Genomic DNA, 18368 nt, shown 5'->3' with positions numbered 1-18368 from the left:
AGACTTTGGCAGAGCCAGGGAAGGGAAAAACACAAAAAACAGATTTCATAACCTCTGGTGCTTTAACCAAGAGCAAAGATGGGAAGAAAATTATTCTGCTATGTGGCAAGTTGAATGATTCAGTTTTGTGCTTGAAACGCTGAATGGAATTTAAGATTACTACCTATTACCACATGTAAATGGTAACAAACAAGTAACAAAACAAAGTTACGAGTTATTTTTGTGACACCTTTATAAAATGACAGCACTGTGCAGTTTTAGGGTGATAATAGGGAAGACATATCGCTCTGTGATCCAATAATAAGCTTCGCTACCCTGCTTTTAAACAAACTCTCAGCAGGTTGAATACATATTGGTCTTTTTGTTATATATTTGTTTTCCAAAGCTTTGTTACCTATCTCAGTTCTAAGCTTATCTATCATGGAGTAATTTATCAGCCCCCTAAACATGGAACCAAAAAAATTTCCTTTCTTTCTTTCTTGAATATACTTTATCTTGGAACAGATAACACCTGCTGTTTTCTATCAGTTACCTATTCATGGGAAAAGGAAGTTAAATTTGATACTTTCTTTGTTACTAACTCAGCTAGCTGCTAAGTTTTTCCACTGAATATACAAAAGGGAAAACTAGTAGTCAGTACAATGGGCACTCTAGGGACAAGCAAAATAAGAAACAAGATAAATCTTTCCTGACAACATCTAACATAGCAAATATAAAAACAAGTCACTTACTTAAGAAAGCACCCAGGGTGTCTACATGGTACCATCACGAGCTCGCAGAGCCAGGGGGTGTTTCATGAAGTGAACTCATTTAGTTTTCAATAGTGCAACCAATGTCTAACTCAGGTCAGTCCACCTAGGCCTTACATTGACATAGAGTGAATCAAAAGATCTTTCAGTAACATAAACACAAAGTGTAGTCAGCAATAGGCGCTGACCAAAAGTGGCTTCTTGGTTTAGAGTAGAAGATAGATTCCTTCTTTCCATACAGTGGGTTGTGAATACCTGGTACACCCCATCACAAGAACATTCAAATGGGTATAGGCCCAAACCTTGGGGATTAGCAAACTGCTTGTGATGTGTGCTGTGATTTCTACAGGGCAAGGGTAGTCAATAATTTTTGTCAAGGTCCAAATGTCTTGGTCAAGGTATAGTCAAGGTCCAGACGCCAGAGAAACATTTTTTTACACCACAATAACAATAATGATAATAAATAAATAAAAAGATTTTGCAGTCCATTCAAAAGTGTCTGGCGGTCTGGATTTGGCCCACGGTCCACCTATTGACTACCCCTGCTTTAGGGGCTCTTGAGCAGGAAGGAATCTCAGACTCTGCTGTAATTCATTAGCCCTTTCCCCATCCTGCTGAATAGAGACATGCAGAGGACCTGCATAGAGCCAGTGGTAACATTACACAACACAACACTACATGCTACCTAGTATCCCAGATTCATCACTTCTCCATTCAGCTGAACTATATACAGAGCACTATGCACCATGGAGGAGGTGGAACTATTTTTCATTTAATAAAGACTGGAGTATTAAAGAGGCTTAGCACCTCCTTTTCACTTCCTTCTCAGTTTAACTATGGTGAGCATAGGTCAGGATGTAGGCCTTGTATGTCTGGTGCGCATGTGTGTATGTGTATGTGTGTGTGCGTGTGTGCCTCTCTCTCTCTCACTCTCTCTCTCACACACACACACACACACACACATAAAGATTATACACTACAAACTTGCCAAAATAACTGTAAGTTAGGGGTGTCATGAGGTTCAATTTGTGACTGACATAGGTGTGCCAGTAAAAGCCCCTAGCAACAAAACGGCATTTTTCCCAATATATCTTATTTCACCCAGTGGGGCTAGAATAGGTTATATCAGCAAAAGTACAGTTTTGCCAGTGTCTACACTAGGTGCACTATGTGGTATAGTATACCAACACACCTATACCAGCAAAGCCTTCCAAGTACCAGGCCCAAGATCCTGTTTGCCTGCCCACCTTTCCCCTTGAAAAGCTCTTTCTTTGCTCTGAGGTTTCTTCTTACCTCCCAGCCTTCTCTGCAACCTCTCACTTTCTAACATCACTTTCTGCTTTCTACCTGATTGCCAGTCCCTCTGACACAGTACACTTTGACAATGGTATTTACCCACAGGATATTCTCCACCCAGGTTAGGTCAAGATTGGGAGCTATTTTAGGGATGAAAAGCATTTAGTAATTATCTGGTATGCTTCCCTGACCCAGCCACCAAACTTTAGAGTGGTTATACCACCAAAACCAGAAATGGCTGAGTGGGATTGGAATAGAATACTGAGCCTTTTTAATCCGACACAATCCTACAACCACTTGGTGTCCTTGAATTAAATTGGTAGTCTCGCACCAGTTCCTAGTTGTTGGTGGGTCTACATGCTAAAAAACAGAATCAAAATTGGCAGTAACAGCCCATCTTGTTGGCAGTTTCCGCAGAGAGAACAAGCACTGACCATATATGGAGAGGAAATAACCCTCTCGTCCCCTGAGCTGCTTCTTCTGGCTCACGTTAATGAGATACATTGGTAGTGTGTATCAACACACAGAAAGAGTAAGTCATGGTGGTGAACAATAAAATCATCTCTTTATTAGTGAAATTTAAATAGACTATATATACTGTAACTGCACTGCTAGCCAGGCCAAGTTCACACATACAAAATTTGTGAACCTCATTTATTTCCCATGATTACTCCTAATCCCTCCATTCTCATTCTGCAGTCAACTTTTGTTATATTAAAGGGACAGTTACACAACAGGCAACCTTGTATTGGCATTCTCAGTGTTCTCTTAATAAAGAGACCATTTCGACTACCAGTATTAATAGGCAGCAGAGGAGGAAAGAGATGAGGGAGGGAGAGAGACTTGTGTGAGTATGTCTAGTTTTCTCCCCAGCCTCTCCCTATCTCACCATAGACTAACAAGGGAGAGGAAAGAAAGACCTATTGAAGAAAAGAGAAAATGATATCTGAATTCAATATTTGTATTCTGTGGTCCAAGTACTAAGATCCTTGAATACAAATATCTTATAAATCCAATTAATGAGCTATTAGGTCATCATTAACGATGACAATGAATGCTAGATTTGCTTCTCATTATTTAAAGATGGGACAGGCCCATAAATTGTGATATGCTACTAAGAGAATTGCTACCATAAAGTAATGTTGTGAGATAAACTCATGCCTGGTGCTCTGCTTTACACAGTCATTCTGAGTGATCGCTTCTTTTCCATAATAAGCAGTGGTCCTTTCCCCTCCTTGTTTGTTTTTTCTTTGTAGTAGGTAAAGCATTTTCTACTTCCCAAGCATCTTTTTCTCCAAATCGTCAATGTTCAGACAAATTGTTCAATTTCAGGACCTGAGTCATTCTCTAGAGATTCAGGAAGACCAATTTGAAATGTTTTCTTGCATAAAAATCACTGAAGACTAATAGGCAGAATTGTAATTATTCCACTTTATGCCCACAGCAATAACTTGCCATGAGCCAGTGGGTAGGTACAGCAGCCAGGGATGGTAAAGTAAAGCCCCAAATGGTCACACTTCATATTAAAGGATCCATTTTAAAATAATTTATAAGCACTTAATGGATAGTTGAATAAATACTTAGTCAATGGTTTATATAGAGAGTCCAGCAGGTTATTAGGTTTCTTATAATCATGGCTTTTCACCGTGTGTATGTAGCACATTCTACTGATGTGCTTATAACTACAGTACTTATAACATATATTACTCATGTCTGTAACAGGCTTGTAAAATCTACTAATCATTTATAAGGCTGCATATCTGTCACAGAAGTCACGGATTCCATGATTTTCCATGACCTCTGTGACTTCTGCAGCAGCTAATGCTGGCTGACTGGCTGGCCGGGCAGCCCCTGGGCCAGCAGCAGCAATTTGAGTTTGTAGGAGGGAGCTCAGGGCTAAGTGCAGGAGGTGGGGTGTGGGGCAGCGCTTACTTCAGGATTGGGGGCTCCATGACTCCCACCGGCATGTCCCTGCAGCTCCTAGGTGAAGGTATCGGGGGCTCCACATGCTGCTCACAGGCCCCGCCCCACAGCTACCATTGGCTGTGGTTCCTGGCCAATGGGAGCTATGGAGGCACTTGTGGCAGGAGCAGCGTGTGGAGCTACCCTGGACTTCCCTCCACCTAGGAGCTGCAGGGACATGTGGCGCGAGGTACGGAGCCTGCCAGCCCCGCCAAATCCTGCCCCAGCACCAGCAGGGGTCCTGGGCCATGCACCACTGCCTGCCCTCAGCTCCAGCCCCAGCAGGGGTCCTGGGCCAGGCGCTGCTGCCCACCCCACGCCCCCAGCACCTGCCAGGTTCCCAGGCCTCCATCCCCAGCACCTGCGGCACCCCAAAATTTTTTTTTACTGCCCATGACCTGTCCATGACTTCTAAAAATACCCGTGACTAAAATGTAGCCTTAATCATTTATTAACCCTTTCTAAATGAAAGCTTAATATAAAGTGTGACCCCACCCAAACTATAGTTCAATTCAAGTCCCTCTGCTAAGGGCTGGCTCAATTAACACAGAGAAGACGCAAAAACAAGAGTAAACTCAAAATATTTGGTAACAATTACCATAGGCCATTCTAGCTAGCTAAAGAAACACCCTTCCTCCTAAGTAGCCACCTCTACAGCACCTTCCTTGCTTTTATAGCCCCACCCCAGATAACCCAGTAAAAGGAAGGACACTTGGATTCTACTTGTAACACCTTACACCCTGGGACTTCAAGAGTTCCTTTATACCAGGGGCTCTCAAACTGGGGGTTGGGACCCTCAGGGGGTCTCAAGGTTATTACATGGGGGGTTGCGAACTGTTAACCTCCACCCCAAATCCCGCTTTGCCTCCAGCATTTATAATGGTGTTAAATATATAAAAAAGCGTTTGTAATTTATAAGGGGGATCACACTCAAAGGCTTGCTATGCGAAAGGGGTCACCAGCAAAAAAGTTTGAGAGCCACTGCTTTATACTGAGTAATACCTACTAGATACAAAATAGAGTGAATTAGTATTATTTGTACTACCATAGAGCCTAGGAGCCCTGTTCATGGAGCAGGACTCCATTGTGCTAGACATGTTAAAAGCACAGAACAAAAAGACAGTCCCTGCCCCAAGGACCTTACTGACTAATTAGAAGGCAAGAGACAACAGATGGATACTGACAGACTGGGGTGTACGAGGAAATAATGAGACAATATTGGTCAGCATAATATGCTGTGGTCTCAGCACAACAGCAGCCTAAGTTTTTTGCAGGCATCACTACAAAGCAGAGTTTTAAAGTGAGCTTTGAAGGAGGATAATAAGGGAGCTTTACAGATGTTATAGGGGTATACTTCCAAGTGTGGGGGGCAGCATGGAATAAAACACGAAGGTGCTAATTTGAGAATTTATCAAGTGGGTGATGGAGGCTAGCATCCTGAGTCATTTGCAGGGGAGTGTCAACAGCTTGACAGTAAATGAAAGATGATAGACAGAGTGGAAACTGATCATGAAGGGCTTTGAAAGTAAAGACAAGCAGCTTATGTTTGATACCATAAAGAAGGAGGAGCAAGTAGAGGATTCAAAGAGAGGAGTGATATGGTCAAAGCAATTGTCTAGAAAGATGATCTTTGCAGCAGCATTCTGTCTGAATAGGAGCAAGCCAAGACTGCCTTTTTGAAGGCCAGAGAGAAGGATGTTGCAATAATCAAGACATGAGATGAGAGCCTAAAAAGCTGTGTGGCTGGAGAAGAAAGGATGTATCTTAGAGATGTTATTGTGACATTGCAGTCTATATAGTTTTATAAAAATATGCTAATGAGTGAATATAATGCAACTGAAATATGCTTCATGCAAAAGGTCTCTTGTAAGGCGTCATTACAAAGCTTATAATCTACTGAGTGTGGTCATCCTATTTGTATAAATGTATCACTCTTGTATCTGAAACTAGAAATATGAAATATAACTCTGAGGTCCTATTGTAATTATGCAAAGTGTGGGCCATTAATGGTGGTTTGGAATCTTGATGACTCCCATTAACCAGGAGTATTGTCTGCAGAAGGCTGTGTTTTACCTGTAAGTCTTCCTGTATACCTGTGTGCTGGCAAGTGGGCAATGAAGTCTTACAGTGACGTGATCATGTCACCTGAACTGGAATCCCTCTTTAACCTGGTGTTTTTCCATTGAGAAGGAGGTGGGGGAACCCAGAAAGGGACAAAGGATTCCTGCCTTATGCAAAAGATATATAAATGGGTGGAACAGAACAAAGAGGAGAGAAGAGCCATCATGAAGAATCCCCTAGCTACCACCTGAGCTGGAACAAGAGCTGTACCAGGGGAAAGAATTGTACCCAGGCCTGGAAGATGTCCAGTCTGAGGAAAAAACTTACTGACCCATCTCTAAGGGTGAGATTATCTGTATTCAGTTTGATTAGACATAGATTTGCAGGTTTTATTTTATTTTTATTGGTGACTTACTTTGTTCTGTCTGTTACTACTTGAAACCACTTAAATCCTACTTTCTGTGTTTAATAAAATCACTTTTTACTTATTAATTAACTCAGAGTATGTATTAATGCCTGGGGGAGCAAATAACTGTGCATATCTCTCTATCAGTGTTACAGTGGGCGAACAATTTATGAGTTTACCCTGTATAAGCTTTATACAGGATAAAATAGATTTATTTGGGTTTAGACCCCATTGGGAGTTGGGCATCTGAGTGTTAAAGACAGGAACACTTCTGTTAGCTGCTTTCAGGTAAACCTGCAGCTTTGGAGCAAGTAATTCAGACCCTGGGTCTGTGTTGGAACAGACGGGCGTGTCTGGCTCAGCAAGACAGGGTGCTGGGATCCCGAGCTGGCAGGGAAAGCAGGGGTAGAAGTAGTCTTGGCACATCAGGTGGTAGCTCTCAGGGGAATTTCTGTGATCCAACATGCCACAGTTATGAAGAAAGAAACAGCAAGATTTAGACATAGCCTGAATATGAGGACCTAGAGAGAGATACAAGTTGAACGTGATGCCCTAAGTTACGGGCCCAAGTGATATGCAAGATTGTGGTCTTTGGCCACAATGATCAAGAAAGGCAAAAACGAGGAGGAGAGAGAGATTGGGGGTTCTGTTTTAGCCATGTTTAGCTTGAGCAGACAACCAGACATCGATAAGGAGATTCCAGAAAGACAGGCCAAGGTTTTAGTTTGGACAGAAGGAGACAGGTCTGGAGTAGCGAGGTAGATCTCTGAATCACATCCACACAGATTCACAGGTAGATCCGTGAATCATCTGGATAGAGATTCACTTTGTGTTTGTGGATGATATTACCCAGAGAAGATGTGTAGAGAGGAGAGATGGGGCACAAGGACAAAGCCCTTTGGAACCCTGTAATAGGGTGGCCTGCCCCTTTAAGGGCCAAAAGGGCAGGGGCCACCCAATCCTGTTTAATTAGCCTTGCCCTGCCACACTTGTGGTGGATGTAGGACTTTAAAACAGAAGTCTGACGGTTCAGAGTTGTTTAAAAGTATTTCTGGAACTTACTGGGGTGAGGATAAGAAAGCAGTGGTAATGCTACACAGAACACTAAGAAGACCACCTATAGAGTATGGGTGCCAGACGTTCAATTTGGCATTGAAAAGGAATTTAAGAAAGCTTGACTCAGTCCAAGCTCAGGTGTTGGGAATTGCATGTGGTGCCTTCATTACAATGCCGTTGTGTGTACTGCAGATAGCTGCTGGTGAAATGCCTATAAAGATGAAAACACTTAGCTAATATAGGATGAATGCTCAGAGCTAAGAGATCGATGTGTAGGCCAAAAGCTCAAACTGCCTCATGTAAGTAGAGTTAAAGTGTGGACAAAGGCTCGTAGTGAAAAGAAAAACCTAAAAGAGGTTAAAATCTATAGCTTTGGGAAAATGCATTACAATGGGAAAATGCATTACAATAGGAAAATTATACCTGCTGAGGGAGGTACCCAATTGTATAATGAAAATAAAAGAGGAAGAGGAATGTTAAATGTGCAAGATATAACAAATCAATAACTTTGTCATAAGTGAGGATGCTACTGACTAATGCATGCTGACAGCTCCAAAGAGGTAAGAACAAGGAAGAGAGGGAACAGCATTCTGTGCTCCTTCGCTCAGAATCAAGAAAGCTGTGTGGCTATCAAATTCTGTAGCCATTTGGATGGCTGAACTGGTAGGTATAATGCTGGCATTAAATTGGGTCATAGATGTGCGCCCAGTGCCCATGGTCATCCTGTCTGATTCCTTATTAGGATTACAGGTGATCAGAAATGGCACTTCATATAGGAGAAATGATATACTTAATTAAATGTTTCTGTTAACAAAATAATTGGTGCAGCCGAGTGTAATCATAGTAGTACCATTGATCCCAGAATACATAGGGCAGTGGCAATGAGCTGGCAAACAAATTAGTAAAAAAAATGTCAAACACAAACAAGTTAATGTAGAGATCCCTTTTAAGTGAACAGAAGTTTAAAAATATAATAAAAAATGCAGTGAAAGGAATGGCAGGAAATATGGGCAAAAAAAAATGAAGGGGAAAGACTCTGTGAAATATGCCCAATAGTCGAAAATGTTGATACACTCCAAGGACCTGAGAGAAAGAGTGGAGTGCTTCTGTTTAGAATTTTAATTTAAATTTAGCTAATTGTGGCTAATTAGTAATTTGTTTCTGATACACAGACAAAGATGGATTATGTAGGATGTGCAAGATCCTGGAAAATTGTTGACTGACTTCTTTGGGAGTGTAAAAAGAATACCATCAAAATGGGTATTTATATAAAAAACGTAGAGGCCTTAAAGATTAAAATTTTCACTGCAACACCTAGTAAGAGCATTGGGAAAATGGGGCCCTATTTAAAAAAGCAATATTGAAATCTTTAAGAACGCTAGTGACTTTAAATTCTTTAATTACACTGGTCTACAATTTTTGAGAAGTCGTCTGCTTCAGAGATAAAATGTGATATTTATTATGTATTTTGATGTGCTGAATTCAAATATGACAATTAAAACAACGGATTGGCTACTGTTTCTAAGATATTTAAGTTTTTACATTTTATGTCTATGTATATTGTGTAGATAGTAGAGTTTTAATCATAAATTGTAAACCTAGGTCTTGTCATGTGTTTATGGTTGCTTTACATGATAATATTTCACCTGTCCTGTTTATGTAACACTTTAAAAATCAGCAAAAGGGTTATATAAATAAAATTTATTATGAAACAAAAGGCAAAAAACTATTATGTAAATAGTTTAGTCCTATTCAGTGTCTACTCGGCGCTTCTTGGCTTGTCTCTTGTATTCATTAAATGGAGCATCTCCTGTCACTGTCCAGCATTAGTCTGCAAGCATTGATGGGCTCCATTTGCCCTGATAGCCTGCCAGGAGATTCCACTGCTGTAGTCTGGAGCCCAACAGCTCTGCCTTACTCTTGGGTAGTTCCAAATCCCTGACAAGGTCATTCAGTTCACCTTGTGTTATGAGGTGTAGTTCAGAGGAGGAGGATGGGAGAAAATGTGGGTCCTGTGACATTGATGGTTCAGGACCAGAAGTTTCATCCTCTTCCTCGTCCTCATCTGACTCAAGTGAGAATGATTCTGGTGCATCAGGAACTGGCAGTCCTTCTCCGTGGGGTACTGGGCGTATAGCTGATGGAATGTTTGGATAATGCACAGTCCACTTTTTCTTCTTTGACGCACCTTTCCCAACTGGAGGCACCATGCAGAAGTAACAATTGCTGCTATGATCTGTTGGATCTCTCCAAATCATTGGCACTGCAAAAGGCACAGATTTCCTTGTCCTGTTCAACCACTGGCGAAGATTTGTTGCACAAGTGTTGCAGCATATGTGTGGGGCCCACCTCTGGTCCTGATCTCCAATTTTGCAGCCAAAATAAAGGTGATAGGCTTTCTTAACCATAGTGGTTATAGTGCGCTTTTGTGATGCAAAAGTCACTTCACCACAAACATAGCAGAAGTTATCTGCACTGTTCACACAAGTACGGGGCATCTCTGCTCACTTTGGCTAAACAGAAATGTGTCCCTTTGCAAAATCAAACACTGACAAATAAGAGAACAGGACACTGTATGATTTCTAGAGCTGATATAGGGCAATTTGTTCAGCAGAGTGATGTAAGCTTCATTATGATTGCATCATCCATGACTTCAAGGAATAACATGATGCAATTCATATCATGTATGATGCAATACCAGCTTCAGATTGCATCATTCATTGTTTTGCCTAAAAAGCAAGTACTGTCCAAACCCAGTCATAGATTTATTCATGGATCCAGTCAAAGATGTATTTTAGTCATTTCTGGTTTAAATTGAGGTCCCTTCCCTTTATAACTCACTTATCCTCCGCCATTCCCAAGTCAAGGGTCGTATATACTGACCCAATAGCATATCTTGAAAACTAGAGCCAATCAACAATTTTAAGCATCATTTTCGTTCTCAGTAACCCAGAATTAGTAAAGTTGGACTACGTTTATTTGAGAAGCATTTTGGCTGTAGCGCAGTGTTATATATGGTGTCTAGCACTTAGAGATCATAGGCTCAGTGTGTGAGCCTGCTTTGCCATAAAACACAAGAAAACTATAAGAAGTTAGGCGTTGTCTGTGGAGAGAGCAGTTGAGAGGACTTGCGGCTGGAGAGCTGAGCCATAGGAGTCTATCTAACTCCTGTGGTGGGCCCCTGGAAAAAAGGGCCAGGCTCCAGAAAGGCAGTTCTGAGGCCAGAGTTCCACAAGGGGAACAGGAAACTGAAGAGAAACGCAGGAGGAGCAGGAAACCATTATAGTTTATTTTGTACTTGGACTCCCAATGAGGAAAAGTCTGAGGAGTTAGTGCTCAGGTAAGAGTGGAAAGAACTGTGAGTTGAGCCCAGGGGTGGGAAACACCTTTTGTTTAGTTCACTTGATATTACTGTCAAAAGTGGTATTTATTTTGGGAATTTGAGTACCCTGGAAGGGTACTGAATTTTTAAGTGACGTGGCTGAAGGGCTAGGTCATTGTGTTATAAGAGAACTGATTTGATATAACCCACAGCCATCTTTTGCACTTAGCTCCCATAAGATGGAAATGAGGACATTGCAGACTCAGAAAATGTGGCCTTGGTTTAGGCAGACACAACAAAAACATCTGCATGATTGCAGTGTTACTCACAAGGACAGATTAATAAGAAGGGAGGGAAAGTGTAAATAGCTGACCTTGGTCTGGGTGCCTGTGTCTGTAAATTTCTTGCTGAAGTTGCTTTGCTGATAAGTAGAATAATGACTTATTATTCACTGTTGCTAGGGAGATTGTTAGCCTACTAGGAGCCATTATGAGTTATGTGCTTTGTGCAGAGAAAACCTAAAAAGAGTTTAGTTAGAGAGTGTATTTGGAGAAGTTTGGATTTTTTATGAGCAAGGAGTCACTGACATAAAACTCCCCAACAGCTAGGAGATAGACTGGCCACCAAAAATCTGTTGCTGCCACTCGATACCATCTCAGACTTTGGGGAACTATATTCTGGGGTGTTCTAGACAATTGCATTTTTGATGTATGCTTTGTATTTAACAAAAACAAGGATTTTGGGGTGGAAGCACTCGTGTGTGAATCAATCATTTATCAGATGGAGGTACAGTGTTCCCCACTGTTTTATTTCCTGACACCATCTGGAAAATAGAGATTAGCTATGTCACAAACAGATGGTTAAGGGTTAATGTCTCTTTTACCTGTAAAGGGTTAAGAAGTTCAGTGAACCTGACTGACACCTGACCAGAGGACCAATGGGGGGACAAGATACTTTCAAATCTTGGTGGAAGGAAGTCTTTGTTTGGGCTGTTTGTTTTGTTTGTTGTTCGCTCTTGGGGCTAAGAGGGACCAGACGTGCAACCAGATCTTTCTCCAATCTTTCTGAAACAGTCTCTCATGTTCAAAACAGTAAGTACTAGCTAGAAAAGGTGGATTAGTCTTATGTTTGTTTTCTTAACTTGTGAATGTGTATTTTGCTGGAAGGATTTTTACCTCTGTTTGCTGTAACTTTGAATCTCGGGCTGGGGGGAGGGAGTCCCTCTAGGCTATATGAATCTGAATACCCTGTAAACATTTTCCATCCTGATTTTACGGAGATAATTTTTACTTTTTTCTTTCTTTAATTAAAAGCTTTCTTTTTTAAGAACCTGATTGATTTTTTTCCCCTTGTTTAAGACCCAAGGGGATTGGGTCTGAACTCACCAGGGACTGGTGGGGGGAAAGGAGGAGAGGGGAAGGTTAATTCCTCTCTGTTTTAAGATCCAAGGAGTTTGGATCAGTGTAGCCTCTCAGAGTAACCCAGGGAGGGGGAAAGGAGGGGGGATGGTTTATTTCTCTTGGTTTTAAGACCTAAGGGGTTTGGGTCTTGGGTTCCCCAGGGAAGGTTTTGGGGGAACAGAAAGTGTGCCAAACACTATATTTTGGGTGGTGGCAGCGCTATCAAATCTAAGCTAGGAATTAAGCTTAGAAGGGTCCATGCAGGTCTCCACTTTTGGATGCTAAAGTTCAAACTGGGGGAAAAATACTTTGACAAGCTACTGTTGCTTTGGGTTCAGATAAACTCAGGTAACAATGGCAGATGCAGATGGAGGCAATCAAGGGAAGGCCCAGCAATCCCTGCATCAAACATCAAGGGAGCGCTGACCGCTGAGTCACTTCTGTGAATGTTAGACTCCTTGCTGAGGCAGGACCCTATAACAAACCCCAACAGGCAGTTGGAGCAGAGATGAGGAGGACCCTCTGAAGGGGTGATTAGAGAGGTAGGAGGAGAACCAAGAGACAATCACAGAAGCCAAGAGAGGACAAGGTTTCAAGCATAGGAGCTTGGGTGGTGGTGTCAAAGATGGCTGACAGATCAAGGAGGATGAAGATGGAGTATTGGTTTTGAGCTTTAGGAAGAGATCATTGGAGACTTTGATGAAGATGGTTTCAGTGGAATGCAAGGGGCAGAGGCCAGATTAGAGAGGTTCCAGAATGGAATTGGAGGAGAGGAATTCCAGACAGTGACTGTGAACAGGATGCTTAATAAGCTGCTTAATGAGCTGAGAAATGAAAGGGAGAAGGGGCAGTAATTGGAGGGCAGGTTGAGGTAAAGGGTGGTATTTTCTAAGACAGGATAGTAAGGAAGGAGTTGAGTGGACATGAGAAAGATCAGGAAATGAGATGAAATCCTTTGGGCAAGTGGAGGGGTTAGAAGAGGAGATCAGATGAGAAACTTCTGCATCTGTGACATGGGAGAAGGAGGCAAGAGTATAGGAAGGGAAGGGAGAAGGAAAGCCTGATGGGAGAGAGAAGGTTATATCATATATTGTCAATTTTCTCTTGGAATAATCTGGCAAAATTGTATGCAGAGAGAGAAGGGAGGGTTTCAGGAATAAGTCAAAGATGGCAAAAAGGTGACTAGGATTGCAGTTGTTTTGGGAAACTATTGAGAACAGTCATGAAATTGGCAAACATTCTTTTTATGAATGTACACTTCAGAAATCCTTTTGGAGATAATAATCTGGTAAAGTATCTGCAGGTTGCAAGTCACTTCATGCAGTGCTATTTCCCAAATGCTAATGTGTAAATATGAGTGTCCTGAATTGCTTCCAATCAACACTTTCTGAGAGTGGCAAAACAGGATCTTATTGCAGATAAGAAGTGTTCTGCTGATGGTGCCTTTCTTTTCATTAACAGCCTATCTGAATCGATGGGTGACAGGAGAAGAGGGGAATACAAAGGAGGCAAAAGAAGAAGAGGGGGGAAAGAAAGTACTTTCAGAAAACTGGCAAGAAAAAAGCAGGTCTTTGAGCTTCCTCAAAAGCCCAAACATAAGGGTATTTTTTTATGTCAGTTGCTACTGGAAGACGTCACACTGTGCACCAGGGTGAAACAATATTTTTATCTCTTCACTTTCACTTTGATCCATAAATCAAACCTAGTCAACAACTCTTTCAAGTAAGTGTATTCTTAAAAATATTGAAGTAAATAACTTCATGAAGGCTATACTAACTCAAAAACCACTTCTTTTAAAATCACCTTGGCAGGAAGGCATTCAGTAGGCAGTAGTATAAACAATAACAAATAAGAAAGGTTGGTGACACATTACTGTTATGTCACATGGCTGTAGGAGAAGACAAAGTGATCATCCTCTTAAAAAGTCTGCCTGCCATAAACCAAAAAGTAACACCTTGTGAAACTCATTGGAGAAGGAATTCTTGAAAGAGAATAAACATAACAACTTACTTCATGCCTCCTCTTACTCAGATGTGCACTGCACTTAGAAGAATCCATCTGTGATGTTGCACTCCATTATGTTTTATGGAAATATGCTTATAATGTAACTGGAATATGCTTTATGCAAAAGGTCTCATGTAAGGTATCATAACAAAAGTTATAACCTATATATAACCTATATATAACCTATATTCCTCTTATTTGTATGTATGTATCATTCTTGTATCTGAAGCTAGAAATATGAAGTATAACTCTTAGGTCCTATTGTAATTATGCAAAATGTGGGCCATTAATAGTGGTTTAGAATCTTGATGGCTCCCATTGACTAGGACAATTGGTTGTAGATGGCTCTGTTTACTTGCAAACCTTCCTGGGTACAGTGCGGGCCAGCCCTGGAAGAATGAAGGCTGGAGTTTCACAGGACATGTAAACATGTCACCTGAACTGGAATCCATATTAAACCTGGTGCTTTTCCATTTAGAAGGAAGGGTGGGAACCCAGAGAGACAAAAGATTCCCATCTGTTGCCAAAGCTGTAAAAGAAGGTGGAACAAAACAAAAGGGGTTGCAGTCATGAGAACACCCCTGCTTTTCACCTAAAATGTCTGCTGGAACTAACAAGGGCTGTACCAGGGTAAAGGGTTGGGCCCAAACTAGGAAGATGTCTAGTGTGTGAAAGAAGCTTATTGAAACATCTCTGAGGGTGAGATTTTATTTGTACTCAGTTTCTTAATGTATTAGGCTTAGACTTGCGTGTTTTTGCTTAATTTGCTTGGTAGCTTACTATGTTCTGTCTCTTATTACTTAAAACCATTTAAATCCTACTTTTTATACTTAATAAAATCACTTTTGTTTATTAATTAACCCAGAGTAAGTGATTAATACCTGGGGGAGCAAACAGCTGTGCATCTAGAGGGTGGACTATTTATGAGTTTACTCTGTATAAGCTTTACACAGAGTAAAACAGATTTATTTGGGATTTGGATACCATTGGGAACTGGGTGTCTGGGTGCTGGAGATAGGTGACCTGCTGAGTAACTTTTGGTTAAAATCTGCAGCTTTGGGAGCATGGACCAGACCTGGGTCTGTGTTGCAGCAGGCTCGCATGTCTGGCTTAACAAGGCAGGGGTCTGGAGTCCCAAGCTGGCAGGGAAAATGGGCTCAGTGGTAACTTCAGCACATCAGGTGACAGTCCCAAAGGGGTCTCTGTGACCAAACCTGTCACACCATCCACACAAAGCCCATGGCCATTCACTACATCGTGCATGTGCTTTAAAGCAACTGAACCCCGAAGGAGGGGGTGATTTAAAGTATCCTGGTTTAGCTCATAGCTTCTCAGATTACCTCCCACTGCCCAACACTGCAGCAGTGAGTTGGCTTAAAGCACATTACATCCTCAGAAAGCACAACGCTCCCACCAGTCTTGTTTCTGACTCAGAAACCAATAAAGTACCTTTTTTGTTATAAAAGATTATAGCAGGAAAGCAGAATGAAAAAGGCCATCAGTCTCCTTAAATCCTACAGTTAGCATTACTATCAGTTTTAAAATGGGGTCTGTAAACAAGGCAGAGTGGGGGGTTGCATGTTTGTCTTCTCCCAAAGATTTCCAGATCAAACTTGATCAATATGCAAATAAAAGGGCGTTTTCTTCCAATTGCCAGTCCTATGAACTCACCCAGGGAACTGGAAAGTCAAGCTGTTTTTGTTTCCAGTTCACACATCATCAATGGTAACAAAGGTTTTGCAAACCACGTTTAACTCTTAGTTGTCTTTTTGTAATTTTATTGTCTTCAAATTATGCTTTCTGTTATACCTACACCAGACTAATTGTGTTGAGTAAGTATGACTGAGAGAATACTTTAAAGTTTATCAGACATGAGCGTGTCTGAGTGTTAGGTCTATGCTCATGCACCCAACTTCTCCTATATTTCTGTCAGGAATAGTTGGGACCAAATCTTTAACAAAAACATGCAGCCTGGCTGGCAATCTCGGGAGACAGGTTGAAAATGAATGAGCATGGAAACCCCTTCACTGCAAGGCAATCAATATCTCTCATTATGTCAGTGTTGAGGTATACTGATGAGGCAGGACAATGAAGCCCATACATGCAGAATCTGTCTCCAGGGCTGCCAATCTGGCACATTTCATGAACACTAATTTCACTTTTAAAAACCCACAATTATCTGGTTTGTAGGCAAGCGCTCAAAAGCTTGTCTCTGTCACCAACAGAAGCTGGTCAAATAAAATATATTACCTCACTCACCTTGTCTCTCTGTTTTATAATTAAGCAGACTAGAGGACCAGAATGAGGCAAAAACCACAGAAATCCAGTTGATCTTGGTGCTTATTTTGGATGCACAAGCTCCACAACACATTATATATGCCAGAAATCCATGAAGACAACAACTCATACATATTTGTTCAGGATTACAGACTTGGATTGCCGCTGCTAACTTACTTATAACTACTGTCATTGCAAATGCTTGCCAGAGAGACTATCTTCTAGGGACTATACATTATTTTAAAAAAAGAATGAGGAGTACTTGCGGTACCTTAGAGACTAAAAATTTATGTGGGCATAAGCTTTTATGGGCTAAAACCCACTTCATCAGATGCATGCAGTGGAAAATACAGTAGGAAGATATATATACACAGAGAACATGAAAAAATAGGGGTTGCCATACCAACTCTAATGAGACTAATCAATTAAGGGCTATTATCAGCAGGAGGAAAAAAAAATTTTAGTGATAAACAGGATGGCCTATTTCAGACAGTTGACAAGAAGATGTGAGTAACAGTAGAGGAAAAATTAGCAGGGGGAAATAGTTTTTAGTTTATGTAATGACCCATCCACTCCCAATCTTTATTCAAGCCTAATTTAATGGTGTCCAGTTTGCAAATTAATTCCAGTTCTACAGTTTCTCGTTGGAGTCTGTTTTTGAAGTTTTTTTGTTGAAGAATTACAACTTTTAGGTCTGTAATTGAGTTTCCAGGGAAGCTGAAGTGTTCTCCGATTGGTTTTTGAATGTTATAATTCTTGACATCTGATTTGTGTCCATTTATTCTTTTGCATATGTTTGGCCAATGTACCTGGCAATGGGGCATTGCTGGCACATGATGGCATATATCACATTGGAGATATGCAGGTGAACAAGCTCCAGATGGTGTGGCTGACATGATTAGGTCCTATGTTGGTGTCCCTTGAATAGATGTGTGGACAAAGTTGGTAACAGGCTTTGTTGAAAGGATAGGTTCCTGGGTTAGTGTTTTTGTTGTGTGGTGTTTGGTTGCTAGTGAGTATTTGCTTCAGGTTGAGGGGCTGTCTGTAAGCGAGGACTGGCCTATCTACCAAGATCTTTGAGAGCGAGGGATCGTCCTTCGAGATAGGTTGTAGTTTTGTCGATCCTTGATGATACGCTGGAGAGGTTTTAGTTGGGGGCTGAAGGTGACAGCTAGTAGTGTTCTGTTACTTTACATTGCCAACTCTGTCCACATATCTATTTTTCCCTACTGTTACTCACACCTTCTTGTCAACTGTCTGAAATAGGCCATCCTGATTATCACTACAAAAGTTTTTTTTCCCTCCTGATGATAATAGCCCTTAATTGATTAGTCTCATTAGAGTTGGTAGGGCAACCCCCATTTTTTCATGTTCTCTGTGTATATATATCTTCCTACTGTATTTTCCACTGCATGCATCTGATGAAGTGGGTTTTAGCCCACAAAAGCTTATGCCAAATAATTTTTTTAGTCTCTAAGTTGCCACAAGTACTCCTCATTCTTTTTGCTGATACAGACTAACACAGCTACCACTCTGAAACCTGTACATTATTTATTCTCCAATGCTTTAAAATGATACGGTGCCATTCAATTTATTGGTAAGCAGTTTTCCCAAATGTATTCAAATTCATCAAATTCAACAGTTTCATACAGCATTTAAGTGATTTTTATGGCAGGAAATTCACAAGCACACTTTGGGAACCTGACTTTTGAAAAGGAGACATCACTGAGTCTCCATGTTATGTCCAAACATAAAAGTTACCATTGCAACAAATAATACCTGTAGCTGATAGTTCTGACAATGTTAAGCTTCTTAAAATAAAACAAATGACTTTA

The sequence above is a fragment of the Gopherus evgoodei genome, chromosome 2 (assembly GCF_007399415.2).
Source record: "Gopherus evgoodei ecotype Sinaloan lineage chromosome 2, rGopEvg1_v1.p, whole genome shotgun sequence".
NCBI lineage: Eukaryota > Metazoa > Chordata > Testudines > Testudinidae > Gopherus > Gopherus evgoodei.
Note: the sequence above shows the minus strand (reverse complement) of the source record.